Here is an 18,172-nt window from a genome sequence, read left to right on the forward strand (position 1 = left end):
TTGGTATTTTCCCCGTATACTTGCGCATACATCAGTGGCGCCATACTCGAATAGAAATGTACAGTAACAAAACCTTGATTTTCACTGTGACAGTACAGTATTTTTACAATAATTTACAGTAAGTTTTAGTGTTATGCTACAATACAAAAACAATAAACTTTAACGTTTTTATAGTAAGGCCATTACAAATCTTTTTTAAAAATTATGTCCAAGTACAAATTTTTTTCTGAAGGGGGGGGGGCAAACAAAAAATAAATATTTATTTTAATAAACACAATTTTTTTTTCTTTTTACATTTTCTTTCGATTGTTCTCGTGGACGTTTCCGCAGGGTGATTTCGTATAGCGGGGTTGAGCTATTTGTTTTACTAGAAAAATTCAAGCAAACATTACTGAATCAATCAAAAGTTCACATAGGAAAGGGATGCTAAAGTTTTCGTTTTAAATAATTTTCCGAACAGTGCAATTTCTAAATTCCCAATAAAAGCTTGAAAGTTCTCTATGAACTTAATGTAAACATTTAAGAGTACATTAAGGTATTAACTTTTGGTTGCTTGAATAGTTTTCGTTCCGTTGTGGCGGCACAAGGACCGACTGTGCACACAAGGCATGAAAATCGGTCAAAGGTTTTTCATATAAGAAAGACTGTGCAATCACTCTGAAACTCGACTTTTTAAGCTACACCCGGAGTGTCGAGTGTCATATACCACTAGATTCAGTTCGTCGATATCTGAAAATGTCTGTATGTTTTATAGTATGGTTAAATAGCTTCAAAACTGCATTGGCCCTAGGTGGGACTCACTTTTGTGCCTAACCACTACTAATAGTCCTCACTTTTCTTCCTTCCTTTTGTTCCACGAGACTGCATCGAAGCGTTATATCGTGGGGAGGCTGATTCAGTCTTAAGACAAAATGATACATTAGAGCGGTTTAGCTCCGAACACATATCCGGCTAATCGCAGTGGTGAACTTCCGTTAGCCATTTGGCACCCGTTTCTGTGAACCATTTAGTTCCTGTTTTCGCGAGCCATCTCAATTCCTCGTCGGAAGTTCTCCCGATACCGATGCCTGTTGCGCGAGTCATTTAGCTCCCAGTTTTGTCGCAATCTACTCGCATAGTCCATAAATCCTACTCAAAGGGCCAACCAGTACTTGGCGAGGACGGTTCGGCGATACCGGATGGAGCCTAGCTTCTGGTTCGCTGCTTCCGGTTCGTTGAAAACTCGACGACCCACCGCTGGTGCTTCACTCGATCTACTCGATCTTGTCCCTGACGGTGAAACTAGTCTGCTCACATGCTTCGGTCCAGCGATTTCCGCTGGTTCGTGGTGCCCAGTACACTGGCGCCTCAAGCAAAGCTGTGGTTGCTCTCACAGCCTTCCCCTTAACATAATCGTCGTGACTTAAAAAGTTCAAGTCGATGATATATTTTCCGACCGCGCTGTCTTTCGGCTGCTAGTCTTCACCAACTCTGTTTTATGATGGGCAATCGTCTCCGTGTCGAGTGTCTCCTCTTCTAGCGATTGTCCGATTACTTGGAACACCACATCATCCGTGAAGCCGAAAATCGTTATATCTCTGGGAAGGTTCAGCTTCAATACTCCATCGTACACTGCGTTCCACAGCGTCGAGTCGAGGAACGTCAGTTGTAGTTGTGATTCCCCCTTGTCTGTCTCGTAGATCAGTGTTCGGTACTGAAAGTAGCTCTATAATATCCTGCAGAGTTAGTCATGCTGTACAGCGAATGGGCGATTGCTTCCCAGCTAGTACTATTGAAGCATTCTTCACGCCTAAGGGAACCACCACGAAATCCTTATCTCTGCTGTCTCCACAGCTCCCACAACCGTTTGGATGGATTTCATTGTAGACCTGCCTATAAGGAAGGCGAATTACATGAGATGCCGTTCTCACGGTCCGCGTACTTCGTTAGCTTGTTCAGGATTACTCCTTCTCTCTAACATTACCAAGGGATATATTGACTACGCTGAAAGATTTCCATGTTGTCCCGGCATCGGAAGCAACATCAGCTTTTGTCGCTTCCAATTATCGGATCGTTTTGAACATATCCGGGCTCTTATGTATCGCTTCACTTTTATGGCTTTCGCCATCTCGATAAGCTGTTTGTTGGTAAATCGATCTTCATCTTTGTGATCATCCTCCTCACTGTACAGCGTAAATAGATTCATGTTGTGGGGGAAAACCTTTCGATGGTGACCTCCATCTTTTCCGGGCACTTTTCAGGTGGTGCAACTGAGCCTTTTATCTTTGTTATGCCAACTTTGTAGGTCTCTCCTAAGGAAATTCGCGTTGGCTTTGTGGCAAGGCTTTCTTGTACAGCTTGACTGCTTTGTTGAGAGCGGTTCTTGCAGCTCGCTTCCCTCGAGCTTTCTGACTTCTTTTTTAATTTTAAATATATTTGACACGGCACAATGCGTGAGCACAACTCAGCCGTGGAGCACACCTTGGGGGTCATTTGGTCCGTCTTCTCTCGCGTTTTCGTTTACGTCCATGTCATCATCGGTACTGCATTCATCTTGCTCATCGTCGGATGTTCTTATTTGTTGTTTGTGCTTACGGGTCGCTATTGTAAATCCTTCTTCATCGGTATTAGATTCCTTATTGGTGGTGTTGGTTGTTGGTTTGGAAACATTTGCTGTAATCGTTGTTACTTCGATGTTGGTAACGGCAGTTGGTTTAGTGGTACTGGGGCCGATCGTTGTTGGGTGTTTGTGAATTTCCGGTCTGCAGCCTTTGGTTTACCAACTGGTTGTGGTTTAACATACGATGATTGTATACCGGCTTTGGTCGTATCAGGTGGAATTTCTTTAGCAGTCTCTGCGCAAGGTTTCCCGTGGTGTAGCGGATGATCACAATATTGACAGGTAGGAATCTGTCCTGGGTGCGTGACTAGTGTTCGTTGAGAATATTCAACACCATGAGGTGATTTGCATGTGAAAGTCAAGTAAGAGGGAATAGGTTTTGTCGGACGCATTCTCACCACACGAACTCCGTTGCGGAGTCTTGGGAAGTAGTTCCTCCAACTATCTTCCTTAACACTATTCACCTCTCCGTATTTTGACAGGATTTGTTTGATAGCGAAGGAACTAGTACGTGGTGCCAGGTCATGTATCTTTATTTCAATGCTGTCAACATCTATATACGTTGGGATACTGTATAAAATGTTATTACATTCGATGATGTGTTTCATGTTGTTCTGGGAGGCGAATGATTCTGATTGACTAATATTTTTTAACATATTCAGTACCGCATGACGTAAATGGTGGAATTGCACCGCATAAAGTACCGCAAGCTACGTTGAACTTCAAGTTCACCTTCAACATTTGCTCCCCTTCAGGAATTGATGGTATTACCGGATATTTCGTGTAGTCAACAGCAACACAGTTTGCCTGCATCGTGATATACTTTTGCTTGGCATTATCACTCATTGTTTGTTCACGTATCACACACTAGGCAGAAGGAATCAATTTTTGCCAAGCGTCGCGCGGATAAATTTGATTACTTGCCCTGCTATTGCAGCGGAGCGATTTCTAGCTTCTGAACTGAGCGAGATGAGAAACCGAAGTGATCTCCGACTTCTTCTCCAAGCTCGGAGGCAACTTATACGTAGATCGATAATCGTCGTATTGCACCCGGCGAGCGTTTCTCAGTTTCCCATCCCTTGGTATGGTCGCATTACACGCCTTTGTTAGTAGTGCCGTGAACTCGTTCGCATTTAGGTTGAAGAGGATACCCTTAAATTCAAGTTCTTCGACGGACACGTTCCTGTGAAAAATCGCTGTTTTCCATCTTCACTCGTTTATATATCTCCTACATATTCATATTCATGTGTAGTTCATAGTCCTGTTATCAATGCTGTACCAAATCGCTTGGTGGTCGCTGTGGATATATCCTCGCACACTTTTCAGTCCATCTTTCCGGTTACTCCAAGGCTACAAAAATTGACATCGATAATGGATTCCCGGTTCTTCCTGCGGTAAGTGCCGATGATACCATTATTTGTAAGATCTATATTTAGTTTTGCTAGAGCATTCTTGATCGCTGATGGCCAGACAAAGTTCTTTTGATTCCAGCGTCTATCTCGAAAATTTCGCATGTTTCTGGTTCATGGAATATTTCAGAATTAATGTTTCTTCGAGTACTTGGAAAACGGCTTATTCGATTTTCACAAGCTTTGCCTTAAATGGAAGGTTTAGTAGCAGGTTTTGATCTGATCAAGTTGATAAGAATCGCACATATGGCTGCGGATATACGGTATGAATACTACGATCCCATATGAAATTTTTAAATTAAACCTTTCGGTAAAGCTCATGTGTATTGAATATTGAACCACATATAAATCTCCAGGAGTTTGATTTGAATTCAGATTGTTTCCGTATCGAAATTATTTTCGAATGCAACAATCGATTCTGTCTCTATCGACTGTTGCGTTTAAAATGGAATCGATTCAGAAGTCGGTCTGTATTAGCCTTTCCATGAGATCCCGAGCAAAGTCCAACATCAAAATTACAGCAAATAGACAACATATTTTGATATCAAGCATCAAATTGAAATCTTATTTTGATATCAGTTTAAACTTTTTCAGATATAACATCATATTTTGATCTCATTTTGATGTGCTTACATTTTTAGAAAAAAATGTTTGTTTCTATTTCATCAAATTGATTACTTATTTTGTTATCAATGAAATATTTCACCATCTCAATGAGTTTTCAATTTGCTTTCACTGATAGCATGAATAGTTTTCTGTTTGATGTCATAGTGCAATTTTTCTACTTTCGATTTTGATCTTTTAACCGTTAAAACGACCAAAATGATAACAACCTGAGCAATCATTCCCTACTACATCAAAACATCAAGTTTAGTTCTCAATTTTTTATCAAACTCTGCTCGGGATGTTTGTTTGATAATACACAGATGGGTCCTTCCTTCCGCGACCAGCAAATCATTTGGTGTTGGACTGGATCGATGATCTCATTTAAACTTCACATTTACCCGAGAATGGTCAAAATAAAAATTATCATGGGATGGTAATTTCTAAAACTACCATAATAGTTTTCAGTTACGAAAAGCAAAACTCTATGGAAGCTATTGTTGTTCTATAAAACGTGACAATTTTTTGAATTCTGGTTAATTTAAAAAAATTATTTGCCCCCTGATTTTTTTCAGCGATTTTGAAGGGGGGGGTGACATAATTTTTAAAAAATATTTGTAATGGCCTAAATTTCAATGTAAAATAGACTTATACAGTGAAAAAGGGGGGTAGTTATGTATCTTAACATTAAAAAAAATCAGTTTTTCTCCATACATTTTTTTCTCGAAAACAGTAAAATTTAATGTGAATGCACTGTATCAGTTTTTTGCTGAACAGTGAAATTTATTGTTACATGAAATTTTATTGTAAATCTACTGTGAGAACTTGGCATCGAACAATGTTGAAACAGTAATAATTATAATATTTATTATTTTATGATTGTTTGTAATATAAATGCTATTGTAAAATTCTATCCGGGTAATCGCAAATGCGATAACGGTCCCAACTAAAAATATATTCAATTCAAAATGACCGCTAACATTGGCGAATAATTGTTGTCGAGTATTATGTCTGTAACTCTGTGATATAAGTACCATTTGGCGTAAGATATAAAAATACTTTCGAATGTATTTAGTGCAACCTGTTCGAGTAAACCGAGCAATCGAGTGGATCTTACATTTGCGTACGAAACATTCCCAATACAAAAGAAAGATAAATGCTCTAAAACCCCCCAAACCATTTGTCAAAATATGCATTCATTTCGATTTGAATAGATTGAAGGAAACCACGAAAGAAAGGAATCAACGCCTATGTTTGATTAAACCGGGCAGACGAAAAGATCACATGTTTTCGTGCAAGAGTTACTTGGCATACAAATTCAAAGAACTGCTCATGTTTGAAAGAAGGAACCAAGTCCTATGTACGAGTAAACCGGTTATACGAGAGGATAACAGGTTTGCTTGCGAGAGGCCGCCGCTTTCGACGGCACATCCTCAGCAGCTTAACACCGCATAAGTTCCTTGAATTAGCTATGCGCAAACCTTTGGCTGACTGAATAAAAACATTAACTTTTCTGGGGAATGGAACATTCTGGAGAATGACTTTCTGGGGAATGAGGCATTCTGGGGAATGGTTTTCTTGGAAATAGTACATTCTGGGAAATGTCTTTCTGGAGAATTGTACATTCTGGGGAAGGGAATTCTGGGGAAAGGCGTTCTGGGAAATGGCTTTCGGGGGAATGGTATACAACCTTTCTATTCCTACAGCGCGGATGCAACATGAATGAGCCCCAAGGCAATACGCGCACTTAGAATCAAGATTATATCGATTGTTTTCAAAGTTGACACTGGAAGAGAATATAATATTCACTGGCACTGTCTAGTGGCAGAATCCCAAACTATTCGACGTACAAACTCATCTCGTAGCTTTTGATATCTCGTTACTTTGCCGAAGATACCGACTTTCTAAAAATCGAAAACTGGAGATACAGTAGGTTTAAAAATGGCATTCTCACTAGCATCTCCTAGTGGCAGAATTCAAGATTACGTACACACCTCGTTGGTTTTGATCTCTTGAGTAATTATGCCGAAGACACTCAGCCTTATTTTGCATTACGACGAATCGCTTTTTCGAACGAATATAATTTGCATTCTCAATAACGACAGTAAAACCAAACGGGAGCCTGCTTCTATCGAGCCACATTCGTTCGAAACTATGTTCCGTCGTAATGCAAAATAAGGCTGACTGTCATGCTAAGAAATCACAAACTCGGGATACAGTAAGTCAAACAATGGCATGCTCACTAGCGCTGGCTAGTAGCAAAGTCCCGCACTAGCCGGTATATCACCAAGTAGGTTTTGGTCTCCTGAGCAACTTTGCCGAAGACACAGATCTGCTAAACATATCAGAAACTTGAGATTCATTTGGTCTAAGAAATTTTATGCTCACTACCGCCGCCTAGTGGCACATATCAAACATTCTCATCCAAAAGGTCATAATCTTCTGTTCACGATTGCAGAAGAGGGCAGTGCTGCAAGTGGTCAGTCACGAGGTCTATCTGCGTTATACAAAGTACAAAGCACAAGTGCTCGTGTTTAAAAAAAAATTTGATACACGGGTCACAAGAACAGGTCCATCTCGAGCTTTAAAGATGTGTAAACATTAATAACCAATTCACCCAGAGTACCACCGCCGCCATTTTGTGTAGTGCGTAAGTTTGACTAAATTGACAGCTAATAAATATAAACATAAATTCAATTCAATTTCAAACCTTTTTGAGAACATGGAATGACGTCTATCGAAGCAACCTACCCTTGACCCGGGGTAAATTGATAGATAAATGAAAATGGATGAAAACACTATTTTCTTAACATTTTTCTGAACAAACTGATTGCTGGAAATCTGGTTACCGATCGTAGCTGTGGCTGGCGACAATTTGCTGCAGACGTATGTAGTGTGAAAAGTACACTTAGGGGGAAATGAGGCAATATAAGCAGGGATGTAGTAATTTTATTATTACCGTATACGCATACGTCATGCGAATGCTTATTTTATATAGCTGAACTCTAATAACATTTTCAGTGTTTAGACATCCCGACCAATTGTCTCCCTACCAATAATTCTATTTATTGTCTATCTCGAGATAATCTAGCATTTCGTCGAGTTGTTGCTATATGGGAAACACTCGAGTGCGATCGAAACAAAAACAAACGTCAAAATGTTTTCTCACTCGCACTGAAGCAAATTAGAGAAGCGCGTAATTCAACTCACGGCCCGGTGGCGCATGGCTGAAAAGATTCGCAATATTGAATTTATTCCATAATTTTTTTTTCTGCGTTTTGCTTTGCTACAACCATTCTGTCTTTCTTTGACTTGTATACAAAAACTGTTAAACTAATGAACCTTCCTGATGTAAGAGCGAGAGAATATTTAGACTACTACCAGCAGCGATATATAACTAAAATAATGCTCAAACCAACATAAGCAGCAACCTTTCTTTTTCAACAACGAGTCATTGTCGTTGGTGCAATTATGCAAACCCCCCGTTTGCATATTTCTGTTTTATCGGGATCTCCCTCTGATAGATTTGTCAGACTGACGTTTCGTTCTCGATGCCGCGATTGTGTGTGTGCACCACTTGAGCGCAGGAGAGTGCAAGAGAGTGATTCTGAAATTTCAGCCATATTGAACAAAAGTTTGGCATTTGAAGTTGAAAGTACGAAATCATCAGAAATAGGAGTTGTGTTCGCGACGTCTCCGTGTGGAAAAATTGCGTTTGCAGCAAATGGCAGAATAAAGGGGCACCCAACTTATGGAGTACAACGGAGTTTGCTGGGGCCCCACTCGAGCGCGTTGAGGTGTTTCGGGTCGCGGACGGAATTCCGGCGTTGGCAACAGAGAAGAAAAAAAGGTGAAAAGCGAGAAAATCGGTGTTCGGTGTGGAATAAAAGCTGAAAATCTTGCCCCGACGAGGCTGGTCGTTGCCGTCTTCGCTGCAGTGGTCGTGCGGTTCGTAATCGCGATTACCCTTTTCCACCTCGACCGCGTAAGTGTGTTCGTGTGTGCTCCGATTCGTAATCCACCCGGAGCCAGTGCTTTTCTGGAAGATTTTTATTCTGTCCGCCCGTCCCTTCGCGAATTGGCCGGAGCCGTGTACGGATTCAGCGTTGTCAGACCAGGTGGTGCATTCTGTGGAATCTCGTTGCAATAGTCGAGATATCCTGCTTCGTTGTAGCGTAGATATTATCATGTAAATTGAAGTTCAAGATTTATTTCTACAAATGCAGGAGTCGCTAGTAAAAATTGGTGGAGTCATCCGGCAGAGAATTAGTAGTAATTATAAATTAAATAAAATTACTTTTTTTAAGTAATCGCTATTCACAATAGGCACTACTGGTCTGGCATCACTGAAAATTACGGCCACCCGCCTATGGGAAGAGCAAGAATAAGAAACTTGCAAGTGAACCTTACTACCAAAGGAAAATAAAAAATAGCAATTTCGAAATTCTCAACTTGACAACAACAGCAATGAGAGTCCAACAACAAAGTATCGAAGAAAATCTGTTTCTTTTATCAAGTAATTGAGTCGCAATAGGAATCAGTAGTCGTAGTTTTAGTGTCGCGATTGGTGCTTTGTGTTATCTAGTAGCAACAGAAACAGCAAAAATGCACGGTGTTTCACCGCTTCCCCCGCCCAGTGTGTGTTCGGTCATCTTTCGCTCAATCTTCAGGTACAACTAACGTGTAATGCAAGCTCGATTACTTGGAAAAGGATGCCTACTAAGTGAAGAATGAGAAACAGCTCAATCATTGTAATCGCTGTACCGAGATCAGTGCTCTGAAGGTGGAGCAACACAACCGGGAATATTCATTGACTTATCATCGTTGCGTGAAAGTAAGAGATGAAACAACGCCCGCAATGAGTACAGTGGGAATCAGTGAAACAACCCAACACACGGATACAGTGTTGTCAGTTACAGGAAAGGACAGTATCTCAGTCTGGTTCGGATTTTGCAAACAGGAAGTGAATTTCGGATAGTGTTCTACATTGACAAGACGAATATTACGAGACGATTGATACTGATAACGGGCTTTTTGCGCGAACAAACGTAAAAAAAACACAAATAATTAGTTACATATTAACTACACGCTTCGACACCTTTGCAATGTCCAATTATCACTACCGTAGAATCCTTGTTTAATCATAATCGTTGATTCCTTGACCAGATGTATAGCTATCGATTACCGTTGTTGAAACTCTTTTAAAGAGTACTCAGATGTACATACATTTAAAATTTCAATTGTTTTTTTGTTTACAAAATTTCAATTGTTGAATAATTCATTAATTTCTGGATTGGATCTTGAAAACTTTGAATTTTTTAAGTACAGGCGGCGTTTAGACTTCGTCTCCTCAGAACCATGACAATTGACTACTGCACCAGGCTGCTGCTAGTCCAAAATCGGAAACACTACTTGTGAACATACCAAAACACTATATTCACCTATCCTCAAACGACTCCTAACTTACGATATCTCGTAAGGGAAAAAGTTCTGTTTGTTGAGGAACCATGTTAAAATCGTAACTCGTTTTAGGCCAGCTAGTCAACGCTTGCAATATTCATCCCTAAGGTAGCAATTAGTTTAAAACTACGTTGTGCGTCAAGAGCACCAAACGCAATTAATTAAGTCTAGGGGTTTGCGTTGTAACCTTCTTGCCCCGAAGACGGTGATCTCTTTAGATTCTCTTTCGGCATTCGCGCTATATGCCCAGCTCATTGTTGTCTGTCGTGTTTTATCAGCCTTCCAATGCCAGCATGTTGTGTACCTGGTGCAGCTCGTGCTTCATACATCCACAATTTTTTACTGTGTCGTAGAGTATTCAACACAGAATCCTTTTCTCAAACACACTGAACCCCTTTATAGTCTCCTTCCTTTTAAGCACATGCCTCGTGGCTTTACAGAGCAACAGGAAGTATCAGCATTTTGTATAGAACAAATTTTGAGCATGTCTGTACGCTACGAGACCGTAGCTGACTACGTAAATCATAGAAAATCGCAGTCGCAACTGTGTTTACCTTGCGGCAACCATTGTTATCCAATGTTACTAGTGTTACAAGATACATGAATCCATCGATAACCTCGTAACATGTCCCATCGATTTCCTTCTCGGAACCAATATCATTGGAAGCCTCGCTATCTACCAGTTACCACATACTTTCTCTCGTCAGAGCTTGTAATCAGTTCGATTCTCGAAGCCTCTATTTTAAGTCAGAAAAGCCTATTCCACTGCTCTGAGATCAACGCCAATTATATCGATGTCGTTTGCGAAACCAAGAAGCATGTGAGACCTGCTTCAATCAATCCAATGTCATAAATGTGTCGAATATCTCTCCTATTATTTTGATGTTTGATTTTAACCCATCCAGAGTCATACTAGTCAGCTTAATCAGTTTTGTCGGGAAATCATGTACAAACATGATCTGCCATAATTCGTGTCATTTCATTAAATCATACGCTGCCTGGAAATCCACGGAAAGATGTTGAGTCCGCAAGTTATATTAATCCAGAATTTGTTGCAGTGTAAACATTTGGTCCCTCGTAAATAATCTACCAGTTTAGGTATTTGCCAACAAAGTCAGCCAGTGGGCGTAGTTTGCTAAACAGAACATGAGGGAATACCTTGTAGGCAACATTCAGAGTCGTTATATCAGTTTCCACATACAAGTTTGTGGCCCGGCTTGAAGATAGGACATATGAGGTCATCTAATCAATCCAAAAGCATTTCTTCTTCCAACCAGATCATCCCGATAATGCAGTGGTTCGGCAGTGTTTCCGTCTTTTCCAACACCCTAACAGTTTTTAGCTGTCGAATAGCCCCTCGCACTTCACCTAGTGTGGTTGGATGCAAGCATTCGGCTTCTGGTTTGTTTTTTCTTGTCCGTCGCTCTTTGGCACTCAGCAGCCGTTCTGCGGGGTTTACAGTGTGATACCAAATATTTCTCTGGCTTTTGAACTGATCGCATCATTGAAGTCCAGTACTTCGCTTCTTTATTACTCCGTTTATCATTACTGCAGCTCTTAGAGTTGGCTGATCATTACAATATACTAACTTGTGAACTTAGAAATTTAAGCCAAAGCTTTTATATTTATTTGCCCACGGCTTCTGTAGAAGAGCGATATTTAGGCGCTCTTTGGTGAACCTTCGGGCAAGAACGCTTGTGGTACCTTTTTGTGACATTTTGCCAACGGTTGTAGGCTGTGTGCTGTTGGGCGTTCCAGTGACCTTCTTAGGCCCCCCAAATGCGTTGGCTCTTGCCGTTTGATCATCTTCGCCTACCGGGCGTTTTCGATCCTCTCCTTGTGTATCAGTTCGTGAGACGCATACGGTACGGTGCTTTAAGTCTACTAGTTACAACATTAGATAACTAATGTAGCAAGTTAAATCCGCATACAAAATCTTTTCGTATTTTTGCGAACCTGTAATTCCGCGAATCGTAAAATTTACCTCATGAAAAACCGCATGTTTGAATTTAAATTCATTTCTCTTGGCAATGGAGGATCATTAAATCGTTTTCTCTAAACATTGGGTTTTAAACTTAATGCTACGTCGCGCAACTTCTGACCCTACCCTCCCCCTCGCCACACTTCGTCACAAATTTGGTATACCCTCCCTACCCCCCAAAATGCTACGTCATTTATGCATGGCCCCTTTCGATCAACGCGCATCGAGTAGCATTCAGCTGTTCATGCCTGAGGGTATCCGCGCGGTACCCAACCGGAATGATGTCATCGAGTACGACTTGGCCATTTCATTGAAGGTTGGGCGCTGTCCAATTTTTTGAGTTTGTCTAGGATGAACCCCTTTATCTGTTGCAATTGTGGTTCCTTCCTGGTACTGCACCCACTATTGTTCTTCGATCCGGTGTGCGTCGAACGCTGTCGGTAGTCTGGTACCTTTCCTATTGGGATGTTTGCCAACCCATAGCGTTTTTTCGTCGCTCCGCTTAAGTGACGAGTTCCCCGTGTTCCTCTTGTGTTATTCTCGGAGCCCTCAGAAACTCCGGTTATTTCGCCGGACTGGTCTGTGTCCTCATTGGCCACTGTACGATCCTCGCCTTTAGCTGGAGAGTTGAGATTGGATGAAGTGCAGGGCACAATCTCTTTTAACGATCACTATTCAGCAGCGTTTGCTTTCTTCGCACACATTTTCCTCTTTCACCTCCTTCGACGCAATCTCCATCAATCTCATGGTTTCAGTATTATTAGTGTTTTCCGTTTTGTTCCTACAAATAGCTAGGTAAAGAAAGTCAATTCTGTCAGAGCTCCGCTTGAAAGGGAAAAGGCATTTGTATTTGTAATCACTTCGAATCCTAGTGCTAGTTTAACGTAGGGCTGGGGTTCGAAGTCTTACGGCACGGGTTTTGAGGCCCACCCGTTGGCACCCTCTGATTTCGCTGCTACAGCTACTAACATTTTAGAAGGCTGATAGTACCCAGCCGACACCGGTCTAACGACCAAATGTCATCGGTAGACTCACGTGGAGGCATGAAATAGGAAACTTGTGAGTACTAGCTTATCACACCATATTTTGTTATTTAATGACTTTTATGAACACAAATTTGAATTGGAAATGACAGAACTTTTCTGCACCGTTTCAATCAGTTTAAACAATTTCTTGTATACTCATGAAATCAATCCACCATAGCTACACTGATAAGATTTTTAGAAGCCGTAGATAGGATGACCGCTTCTAGTGAGACTCTGATTTATATACTTTTACTGGCCTGGGACAGACTTTAAGAAAAAAAATGAGTAAACACTGAAACCAGACAGAAATTTAAATCAAAGCGACATTTTAGAGCACTTTAGTCGATTTATATTACCTACTGATTCGAAATGAAGCAAATTTCAAATATTTCAATCGCTTTGTAACTCTTCCGATTATTAATTCAGCAATGGTTGGAAAATTGCCAAAATGATGCATATTTTCTGTTGAGTGCTTTGTTTTGCAAAGCATAATGTGCACCACTTGTCTGTACCGTCCTCATTAGGCTGTAAATTGTTCGCGTTTGCGAACAGTTAAGTCTGTTTAGATATGTGTAGAATTTTACTTCCCCAGCTAACCACAAAGAATCCAAAAGCACCAACCACTCTCGCTGTGGAGGATAAACCGAACAAGCATTGCTTTCCGCAAAACTAACGCGAAGAGGAAAGCAGTTTAGTGTGGGAAGTACGCTACGGTATCGAAGGTACGGTAGAGGATTATTACCTCCTCTACCGAAAGGCTTCCCCTTTTTGTCCAACAGACTCTGCAGGAGGAGCCAGTGTGGACACCGGACGAACTCGTTCGAAATTCGGTACTAAACATCTGTCCGGTGAATTTAATGTAAAAGTTGGTGGCCCGGGGCGTCGGGTCGAACGCGGAGGGGTTACAATCCTAGATGTAAATTTATGCAGCTTTTCGAATGTTCTCACTCGAATCAATGATTTTGCTGTGAATTATTACACCGAACACAAAGAAAATTATCAACTTTTTTATTTCATTTTATGATAAAACAACTTAAATCACACAACAGTTTAAACGTTGCCAATCGTTGGGTACCAGTTACTTGCTTTGAAAATACAAACAATTTTATCTACTGATTTTCTAGAAAGTTAGTCGAAAATAAAAGTGATCAATGTTCCCCAGTTTTACGGTATCCAAATAAGCGGCCGAAAATACAAGTCAGATGAGCGAACCGTGCTTCGTAAAATTCCTTTAATTATATTGGAATGTAAAAATCTATTCTATTCTATCTATTCTATGTATATAAAAGTCAATGCTTGTATGTATATGATTTATGGACCCCCAAACGGCTTAACCGATTGCCGCAAAAACTTGTACATGGTAGGCATTTGTTATGGAGCGTGTTTGTGTGCTATTGGTTGCAGATTATCTGCCCGCCAGATGGCGCTTCAGAGCAAATTGTGTTTTCCTCCTATTTCGTTGAAAGTCGCAGCAACGCGCGGTGGATATTAGCTAGTTACTTATAAGCTTCAAGATTTAAAGTCCACCTAATGTTCTTCGATGTAATAGGGCGATCTGAAAATTTTCAGCAATGAAATCGAACAAAAAGGTTGCTAGTTTTTGCAGAGTAGCATTTTACTTTAACTTTTAATGTTGAATGGAGGTATGTTGAATGTTATATGAATTTTTCTACAAGCGAATTATTTGTTTTCAACCAGTTTTCATATTACAGGTGCACTTCTGTCGATTTTTTCGAAGGAAAAGCCCTTAGTTTGAGCTCTGCACCTGAAGTTTTTAGCTAAATTTGACATTGTAATAGAACTAAACGAAATTGGCAAAGCTTGGCCTCCTCTTCCGACATGTTTCCTACTCCTTCACGCATTTGGATATATTCAATGTAAATTTACAAAACTTCGGATGAAAATGGCATCACTAGGTGTTACTTAAGTTGTAGTGCTTTAATATTTAGAAAAAAAATTCCATAGTGCATTCTTTTTGAACATGTTAATATGTTTTTACGACATCGAATTTGGAATAAAGCGGGATTTTGCGATTCAAATTCGTCTCGCCAGTAATTAAATTGTGTTACGATCAAGAATTGTAACCGGTAAAAGTTTTAAAAAATCAAATAATTTCTTTTACAAGTTCATTTCACGCTGAATAACGAAAAACATGCTCAATCCGTTGGACTCCTTCCAACAAGTTTTGTTTAGCCACCTTGGTCACTTTCCTCGCTGTAGAAAGCCAGTTGGCCTTAAATGCATCTCGCTGGTCTTTTTTTCCATTATGGCAAGATATAAAATCCGGCCAAACGAAACGGAGCATTTTTCTTACTTAGATTTCCTACTTGATGATTCTAGTTGCGATGTCAATGTCGCGCTTCAAGCCACAGGAACAGATGGCCTGCCATTCGAGATATTTTTTTACACAGAAAAAAAACCTACCAAAATTGTGAACAGAGTGCCATGAATTTTGTTCAATTTCCGTTTAGTAACGCCCATATAACGATTTTATTAGCGAAAATAATTGTTTTTGGTTTGTGAATGTTAGTCACGGTTCCCGTCATGTTATTACCAAATCAATTTTCTGTACGTAAACTAGTTTACAACTTTTTGAACATTATTCATAAAACCAAAGGTTGATTTATGATGTTATCCATAGATTTAGGAACATTAGTTCACCAAATCAAAACATTTAGGATCATTTCTCGTGTACTATTTTACGAAACTCGGAACAGATTTTTATTCATGAATCCATTTTATCCTCGTGAGCTAATTCATGATTCCTAATATATTAGTCACTATCCAATATCCGTGCTCAAGAAATAGTTTATAAAATCATGAACTTTTATTCGTGAACTGATAATTGTGTTGGTGAACTGATTCATGAAACCTAGTATAATACCCAAGACTTCCCATTCGTGCTCGTGAAATAGTTCACAAAATCATCAAATATTATAAAAATAGTCGTGAACTGATTCATAATCCCTAACATAATAGTCATGATCCAATATCAATGCTCGTGAAATAGCTCACAAAATCATGAAATATTATTCATGTATTCCTGAACTGGTTCATGATATCTAGTATAATAGTCACAACTTACCATACGTACTCGTGAAACAGTTCACGGAATCATAAATTATTATTCATGCGTGCCCGTAAAATAAATCACAAAATTGTAAAATATTCTTGTATTCGTGAACTGGTTCATAAATCCTAGAACAATAGTCATAACTTACCATTCGTGCTTGTGAAATAGTTCACCAAAATCATCAAATATGATCCATGTATTCGTGAAATGATTCATGATTCTTAATATAGTGGCCACGATCCAATATCCGTGCTCGTGAAATAATTAAAAAATCATGAAATATTATTCATATATTTGTGAACTGATTCATGATACCGAGTATAATGGTCACGACTAACCAATCTTACTCGTGAAATAGCTCACGAAATCATACATTATTATTCATGTATTCGTGAACAGGTTCATGGTTCCTAGTACATGTTTCACGAGCTATTTTGCGTGTTTGTGATATTTAGAAGATATCCCGAATCAATTTCATGCAACGTTGTAATGAAGTTTTTCACAAAATTTGGAGTATTATTCGTGGAATCATTTTTGTTCCATGCACTTTTTCATGGAGCTGCTGGCAACCAGTAAGTACTTATATCTACAGGAAGTAGATATAAGAAAATCATTAGCACTTCGGACATAGCTATTCATTTGATGATTCAGTGTGATGTCTGGACAGAAAACGAAAACTGTGCTGAGCCCCCCTAAATCGTGTTCATGATATAGTTCACAGAACAAAATATCGTGAATCGGTCACATTTTTATGATCCAGTTCATATTGTCAGGCCCTTTTCGCTGGCCTTCGGCTTTCGATTTCCCCTCCGGTCCAGTTTTCCTGACTGGCTGGCAAACATTTCCTGAAACATCTAATACGTTGGTGACAATTGATCGGGCCACATTCAACGTACAAGTAGTTCGGATTTTCGCGATGCGCGAGCAAAATTTTGCTCTATTGCGCTTCTTGCTTCGATGTCGTTTTCATAATTCAAGAGCAAACGTCAAAATCGAAAAGTTCGCATGCATCTTTGAAATGAGACAAGTGCAGTTTTTTAAGGGGACCTTTCCTTGGATTTAGCGGAAAATTAAGCAATCTTTGAGAATTTTTTGTGGAAAAATTACAAAAACACGCGAATTTCTACTTTTGATCTTTTATTAGTTATTTATCGTTAATTAGAAAATGTTTTTTTTTAATTCGAAATGGCGGATCACGTCGGCCTCTGCACGCGAAACGTTGTCCTATTTTGTCAATTACAGGGTCTCTCGTAGTTAACTGAAATGAAGAATGGATATAATTAATTAAAATAGATAAAATTTCTTATGACTTATACCTAATTTCAATAAATTTTGATGAAAAGATGAAACCAATTTTATAGACGCTGAAGAAAGATAAAAAAATATAAATAGAGGAACTATGGTTAAAGCCGACACCTTAAGCTTAAAACTTTTTCTGGATTACCACAAAACCAATAAAATTATAATTTCTATGCAAAATTCTTCTACAGAAAATTCTTAACCAGGCTTAATATTGTCAACGCTTAAAAAATTTATTTCATTAAAAATTATTTGCAAAACTTGGAAAACAAAGTGACTTCTTCTAGACACTGCGGATAAAACCGACATAGAGGGTCATTCGCGTCTTTCCCCTATAATTTATTTTCGATACTTTTTTGATTAAAAATCTGATATATGCGTGATGTATTCGTAAGAGAAGATTTGCAAGTGTTCCACATCCTGTTAATAGGATTCATTCACTTATAAGTGACAGAAACTTCTTAGTAAAACTACCTTATCCACACTTTGATTGTTCGAGACTCTGATCATCAAATATCGTCTCCATTGCACCTAGTCGATCATAGGAAAGACCGATAATAATAGGTACTGAAAAAAGTGGTGATTTAAATAGCTTTTGTTCGGTTCAAACCTGAAAAGCTACTAACAAAATCTTACATCCAGACGAGTATGAATGCTGCTGTCGAATTTTTTTTTATTTTTATGACATTCGACGTACTATCGTAAATCTAATTTGTCAAATGC

The 18,172-nt window shown here is 39.4% G+C and overlaps 1 protein-coding gene across 2 annotated transcripts in view; it reads left to right on the top strand.

Annotated features, from left to right (window-relative positions):
• Window positions 1–8,249: 8,249 nt before the first annotated feature.
• LOC131692050 (guanine nucleotide-binding protein G(q) subunit alpha) overlaps window positions 8,250–18,172 on the top strand; it is an 82,957-nt gene continuing 73,034 nt past the window's right edge. Inside the window, exon 1 of one of the 2 annotated variants that reach the window (XM_058978891.1) lies at window positions 8,250–8,461. The gene's annotated coding sequence lies outside the window, so the exon portion shown is untranslated. The other variant, XM_058978889.1, reaches the window with a different exon arrangement.

Source organism: Topomyia yanbarensis, chromosome 3 (genome assembly GCF_030247195.1).
Source record: "Topomyia yanbarensis strain Yona2022 chromosome 3, ASM3024719v1, whole genome shotgun sequence".
NCBI lineage: Eukaryota > Metazoa > Arthropoda > Insecta > Diptera > Culicidae > Topomyia > Topomyia yanbarensis.